This window comes from Elephantulus edwardii, unplaced genomic scaffold (assembly GCF_000299155.1).
Source record: "Elephantulus edwardii isolate Elephantulus edwardi_28Jun2011 unplaced genomic scaffold, EleEdw1.0 scaffold00053, whole genome shotgun sequence".
Lineage (NCBI taxonomy): Eukaryota > Metazoa > Chordata > Mammalia > Macroscelidea > Macroscelididae > Elephantulus > Elephantulus edwardii.
This window is the reverse complement of record NW_006399803.1, coordinates 10,109,271-10,115,762: the sequence shown is the minus strand read 5'-3', so window position 1 is coordinate 10,115,762 and position 6,492 is coordinate 10,109,271.

The window sequence follows — 6,492 nt, the reverse complement described above, 5'->3', positions numbered from 1 at the left end:
GAATGAAAGACCTGAACATTTGTATAACTTTCATCCTTTCTCCAGGTTTATAGGATTTCTGGAGGCACATCCTAAAAAATATTTATGGAGTTCTGGTGATCTTGTGAGTAAAGACTTGCACTGTCAATTTAAGGCAAACTATTTGAGCCCATTTGCTGCTCCATAGGAGAAAAATGAACAAGTGTCTTCGAGGTGATGTAGAGGTTCTGAAAACCACCTGCAGCAGCATCTACAAAGCAATTCCAATTCAACAGCAATGGACAAAAAATAATGAAAACTATTTTAAAGGGGAATTTTTATCCAAAGTCTCATTAAAGTAAGCTAAGTTTGTTCATTCTTATTGGATTAGGTGCTGAATGATTAACTGAGAATTGTGGAACTGCCTTCATTCTTTGCTGAGAAATATTAGCTGCTGGGACAGGTTTTTATAGACTTGTGCCTTCCCAAATATGTGCCAGCTTGGCTGGGCCATGATTCTTAGTGATTTTTTTGTTTTTTATTGATGTAATTATCTCCATGAAGTGATCAGATGTGATGACCATAGTAATTGTAAGATGTTTAGGTGGGATACAACAACTTTACTTGAGTTACAACCTTGAAACAATGCAGGGGAGATTTCTTATAGTGGGGCCCAAATTGCCTTTGATCTTACAAGAGATAAAAGAAAAGAGCAGTGAGAAGAGAAAGAAGGACCTCATGGTCATCAAGAAATAAGAGACAGGAACGAAATAGTCTTTGGAACTGAGGTTCCTGTACTGAGTACTTCCTAGTTTCAGTAGATTATTGCCAAGACACATGGAAATCTCTAAAGGACACAAAGTCCACAGATGGTGAAGGAGGCAAGGACCTCTCCCCAAAGAAGACACAGAGAGAAAGCCTTCCCCTCAGTCTTGTGTGTTGTGCTTTCTAAGTGTGAAAGAACACATCTATTTGTTAAAGTCATCCATTTGCTGTATTTATGTTACAACAGCAACAGTTATTTAAGGTAGCAAGGAAATGGATTCTTGAAAACTTTAAGAATAATGGTATAACATTACATGATTATGCTAATTAAAGTGAAAGAATTAATTCTCATCTGTCTGCTTAGGAGAATAGTGCAGATGATGAGGAAGTACCACTGTTATTTTTGTTTTGTTTTGGGGGAGCACTGATGCTATAGTCTATAAGGAGTTGCACTGCTACCTCAAAGGCTGCTCCTCTCTGACAGTTCAAACCCTTAGTGGTTCTAAAGGAAAGAGATAGGCAACGTCTTCCCATGTGATTTATCTCCTTTAAAAAAATTCTTATTGGTTTGCATAAAAAAATATACACTGTATTTAATTCATGTATGTTGTATTTCACACATTTTTCATTAACATTATGTTTCATTCCTATATATTGTGTTTTATAAAATTAATTATCATTGAGCTGTGCCCATTATTACTCCATCTTTTCAGGTCCCTATTGTATTTTTTCCTATTCCTTTATCCTTTCCATCTCCCCACCAAACTCTGTCATTCTAGTGATTTCCTCCCTTTCCAATACTCTTGCCCCATTTCTTTCTCCCCTTCCCCCTTTGGACTTTTATAAACATCTTACTAATTATCCTTCTATTTTTACAATAATGGTCTTATGCAGTGTTTGCCCTTATGAGACTGAATTCGGCATAATGCTTTCTAAACTCTCTCATGTTACATGGTATTTTATGAAATTGTTGCTCCTTAGTGCTGCATAGTATTCCATTGTGTGTATATATCATAATTTCTCAATTTATTCTTTTCTTAATGCACATTTGGATGGTTTTAATTTTTTGTTATTGTTAATAACACTGTTATAAACATATGTGCACAAATTTCCATTTGTATCTCAGTTCTATTTTCCTCAAAGAATATTCCTAGCAATGGAATATCTGGGTTATATGGGATTTCTATATTCAGCTTTTATTGAGGAAATGCCAAACTGCCTTCCAGAGTGGTTGTATCATTTTACAATCCCACCAGCATGGTATGAGAGTTTCAATCTCTCCAAACCCTCCTTAACATTTATTACTTGGTGCCCTATTAAAATTTGTCACTGCTACTGGGGTGAGATGGTATCTCATTGTGGTTTTGGTTTGCATCCCTTTTATTGCCAGTAATTTTGAACATTTATTCATTGGTATGTTGGCCATCCACTTGTATTCCTTAGTGAAAATTCTTTCCCTGTCTTTTGCTCATTTTTTTGGTTGGGTTATCAGTCTTTTTCTTGTGGAGGCCCTGTAGTATTCTGTAAAGTTTCATTATAATGCTATTGACTAGTTTGTAAGTTTTCATTTCATTCTATTGGAAAAAGGTATTAATGTACACAGGGGCTTAATCTTTAGAAGGTCCCATTTGTCAATGTTATCCTCTCCTGGTTGTGCATTTCTGGCTGCATTTGCCAGCCTATTTATACCATCAGGAGAAGGATGAGCAATCTCCTCCTGTGAAATTAAATAGCCTAAGATTTCTAAGTTTGGTCCCATTTTGTCTCTTATGATCTTAATGGTTTGGGGCTTTACCTTTAGGTCCCTGATCTACCTTTAGGTTTTTTTGTTTTTGGTGGTGGTTTTTTTTGTTTGTTTGGGGTTTTTTTTGGTTTTTTTTTTTGTGTGTGTGTGTATGTGTGTGTGTACGGAGAGAGCACCACTGGTTTATGTTTTTTATAATTCATTGTTACCCTGGTACCTCTCTTGTTGCTATTGTACACTCTGTTGAAGGTGCTATCAAGGTGAGCACAATTCATAGTGACCCTAAACAATAGATCTGAACCCTGTCCTATACTGTGTCATCTTCATCATCTGTGACATTGTTGTTGTTGTTGTTATGTGCTATAAAGTTGCCTGCAACCCATAGTGACTGTATGTACAGTAGCTCCAAAGCCTGCCCTGTCCTGAGCTAGTCTCACTGATTCTAACACACCAACCCCCATTGCCCCAGTTACTATATCAATCTATCTCATCCAGGATCTTCCTCTCTTGTGCTGTCCCTCCACCATTCTGAGCATGATGGCCATATGCCCAAAGTATGTGAGATGGAGCTTCAAAATCCTACCTTCCAAGGAGAAACTTGGTTTCACTCTCTCCAAACAGACCCGTTTGTTCTCTTTGTGGTCCATGGTATGTTCATGACTCTTCTCCAGCACCAGAACTCAAAGGCATTGATTCTTCTTCTGTCTTCCTTACTTATTGTCGAGCTCTCTGACACGTAGCAAGTAATTATGAAGACCGTGTCCTGTATTAGGTGCATGTTAGTTTCTGGACTGACATCTGTGACATATTTGAGTCTATTGCTACAGTCACTGTGTCAATTAATTTTGGAGAGTTGGTACCTCTAGAATGGTGGAAAACAATAATTCTTGTCTTTGGAAGAGTATTCCTATTTCCCTGGAATTTATGTCACAGTTATAAAACTTTACTTGGTATTATTCACAGAATGACATCTGGTCCTTTAGTCACTTAACCACATTGCCTAGAAGGTATTCTAAGTTACCATCAAGTCATCAACTTCAATTAATGATGATACTATGTTTTGATGTGGTGAGTTTAGTGTTTAAAATGGCTTTCCTAGCCATCGAATTTTACTTTGACATGTGGGTAGGTGGGAATGTGTGAATAGAATATGTTAGCCTATCCATAAAAGGATTGACTAATCTCACCAAACCATAAGGAGATTGGCTAGTCTCACCAATTCACAAGGAGATTGACTAGCCTCCTCATTAAATTGAGTGGTTTCATCAGCAGAAAAGAAGGTCTTCCTTGCTAGCAAAGAAAAAGGAAGAGAACACAATATATCTTCTTTGGGCCCAGAATTCTTGTGCCATCTAGATCAATGGCATCAGTAGTCATGGTCAAAGTAGAGGACCAGAGATCCAAAAGGAAGTGGAGCTGACCTTGGGATGGCTACCTGCCATGGACAGAACCAGAGCTAAGCTAAGAGCCTCTGTACAAGATTTTTTGAAAACTGGAGGACTGAGGAGGAGACAGTCATAATTGGGAGGACTTTGTAACACTGGCCCAAAGCTGTGAGGCTCAAGACTGAGGTAATTGTGGCCACATTTCAGAACCTATCTTACTGAGGGACTATATACTAATAATACTAATCTGTATTATAACCTTTTGACTTCCCAATATGATTCTGTGTGATCTGTGAGCTAGTGCATTAAATTTTGTTCTCTTTAAAGCAATAAAGACTGGTGTTTAGATGAATAGAAAGAAGTACAGGACCATGGTGGTGGTGGTGGTGGTGGTGGTATGTCTGACCTCATGGGAATTGGTTTTGTGCTTTTAATGCTGTAGGTGGGGACAGTACCCCTTTGTGAAGTTGGTAAAGGGCACATATGGCCATCCCTATGTGGACCTTGCTTTTCATACATATGTACAACACATTACTGATGATTTGCCATCTTCACGATTATTGGTCTGCTCAAGTCTAATGTTGAATTCACTATGTGTTTTTAGTAACTTCACACCTAGAGGTCTCAACTGATGATTTTCAACGATTAATTTTAATAGATTACTAGGATGTTATTCCTAGATAGTCAACCTGAAACTGTGCAATTATGTTCACCATGGATGACCAGTTTTTATTTCAAATACTGGTGGCCAAAATAATACAAATATATAAATGCCACTAGAGTAGGACAAACCAACATATTTGTATGAATCACTCGCACAATTTAGTAGTAGGATATCCATTCTGTTTTTTAATCATCGTTTTCTGTATACTACACCCATATCATGGTCTCAGTTTCTGAAAGACAAAGAACTATTTCTTCTCTACAATCTTGTCATTTCCTTATTTGCTCTAGCACAAGGATCCAACAGTACAGTCTCATTCCTTATTCTAGCAATCTTGGAGAATATTTCCAAACTTTTAGCATCCTGTTCCTTGTTTCTTAAAAACATTTTGTTTACATTAAGTACTCTTTTTCTTCTGGAACCCTGATTTTTGGAATCCAGAAGTTTAAAACACTTGAGATAAAACCTTTTACTTTCCAACAAGCATGTTTGTATAACTGCTCGAATGAAAAGGAGAAAAAGAATGAATCTCATTTTGTCACAGCTGTTCTAATATTCTCAGAATTAAAGACAATTTGGCCACCTTTTTGGAGTTGTCAGGGTCTGCCTAGGACAAAAGGACACAATGCTGCTGTTATTTTTGTTGTGAGATGCTGGTCAGTGGTGTATGACTTATAGAAACCTTATCACTCTTGAGAACCAACCTGAACCCTACCCTATCCTGTGCTGTCCTCAGCATCTCTGACACAAGACAGCCATTGCTGAAGTCACTGTGTCAATTCATCTCATTAAAATTTCTCCTCTCCTGTAATGATTTCTCTATCTTTCCAAGTATGATGTCCCTTGTCCTAAGGAACAGCCTCGCCTAGCTACATGTCCAAAGTGTAAAAGTTGAAGCTTTTACATCTTTGCCTCCAAAGAGCACTCTGGCCATACCTTTTCCAAGACATACCCCTTTGTTCTTTTGGCAATCTATGGTATAATTTATAACTCGAAGGCATCAGTTCTTCTCTGTCATTTTTATTTTTTGTTCAATTCTCAGATGCACCTTAGTTTGAAATTGACATCATTATTCTTCAGCATTTTGGAGATGTCTCTGACAACACACTTGCCCAATGCAATATGTCTCCTGATTTCCTTACTACTGGTGCCAAAGATGTTGCTTGTTGATCCTAGCAAGAGGAAATCACCTACAGCTTCAATCATTTCTCTATCATAATCATTTTATCGGCTGCTTTCCAGTTTGAGAAGATGATTGAAGCACCAGATTCTGCAAAAATGTATTTTCAGGTTTTTGGTTGAGGCTTGGGTGTGGCTGTTGCTCACAACTGGATGTGAGCTGATTGGATTTGGCCTGCCTCCTACTTAAAAAGGCACTTGGCCCCTTGGGTCTGTTGCCCTTGGGCTTGGTTTTAATTGTTTTCAGTCAACCATTCTTCTAAGTAGTATAGCACTGGTCTGTCAATTTGCTATACAAAGGTAACTCATGGTTTCTGTGAGGATAAACACTATGACACTGATGTGTCTAATGCAATAATGGTTACTCAGGCAGAATAGTACTACTCCACAGAATTTGCAAAGGTGTGAGCTATTGGAAGCAAAATGCCAGTCCTGCCTTCTAAGGCATTACTAGGGTAAGTGTCACCAGCACTTAAGTCTTCCCGTCACAACACCTCCCTTCCCTGACCCCACAGTTCTCCTCTTGAGCCAGACCACATAGAATCTTTAGTAACACTTATTATAACCTGTAATAATAGAGTAATATATGATAAATGTAGTTTAAATTGCTTGAATGTGATGTTTTAGATTATATGAATAAAACAACACAATTGTTTTATAAAATATTTCTACTTTGAATTATGATGTTATTATTTACAGCATTATCTGCAACTTGGCAGGAATCTTAATATTTTTCCTGGAAAATCAAAACCAAGTACTATTTCATTCTCAAAAAAGATAGATTAAAAATATTAATC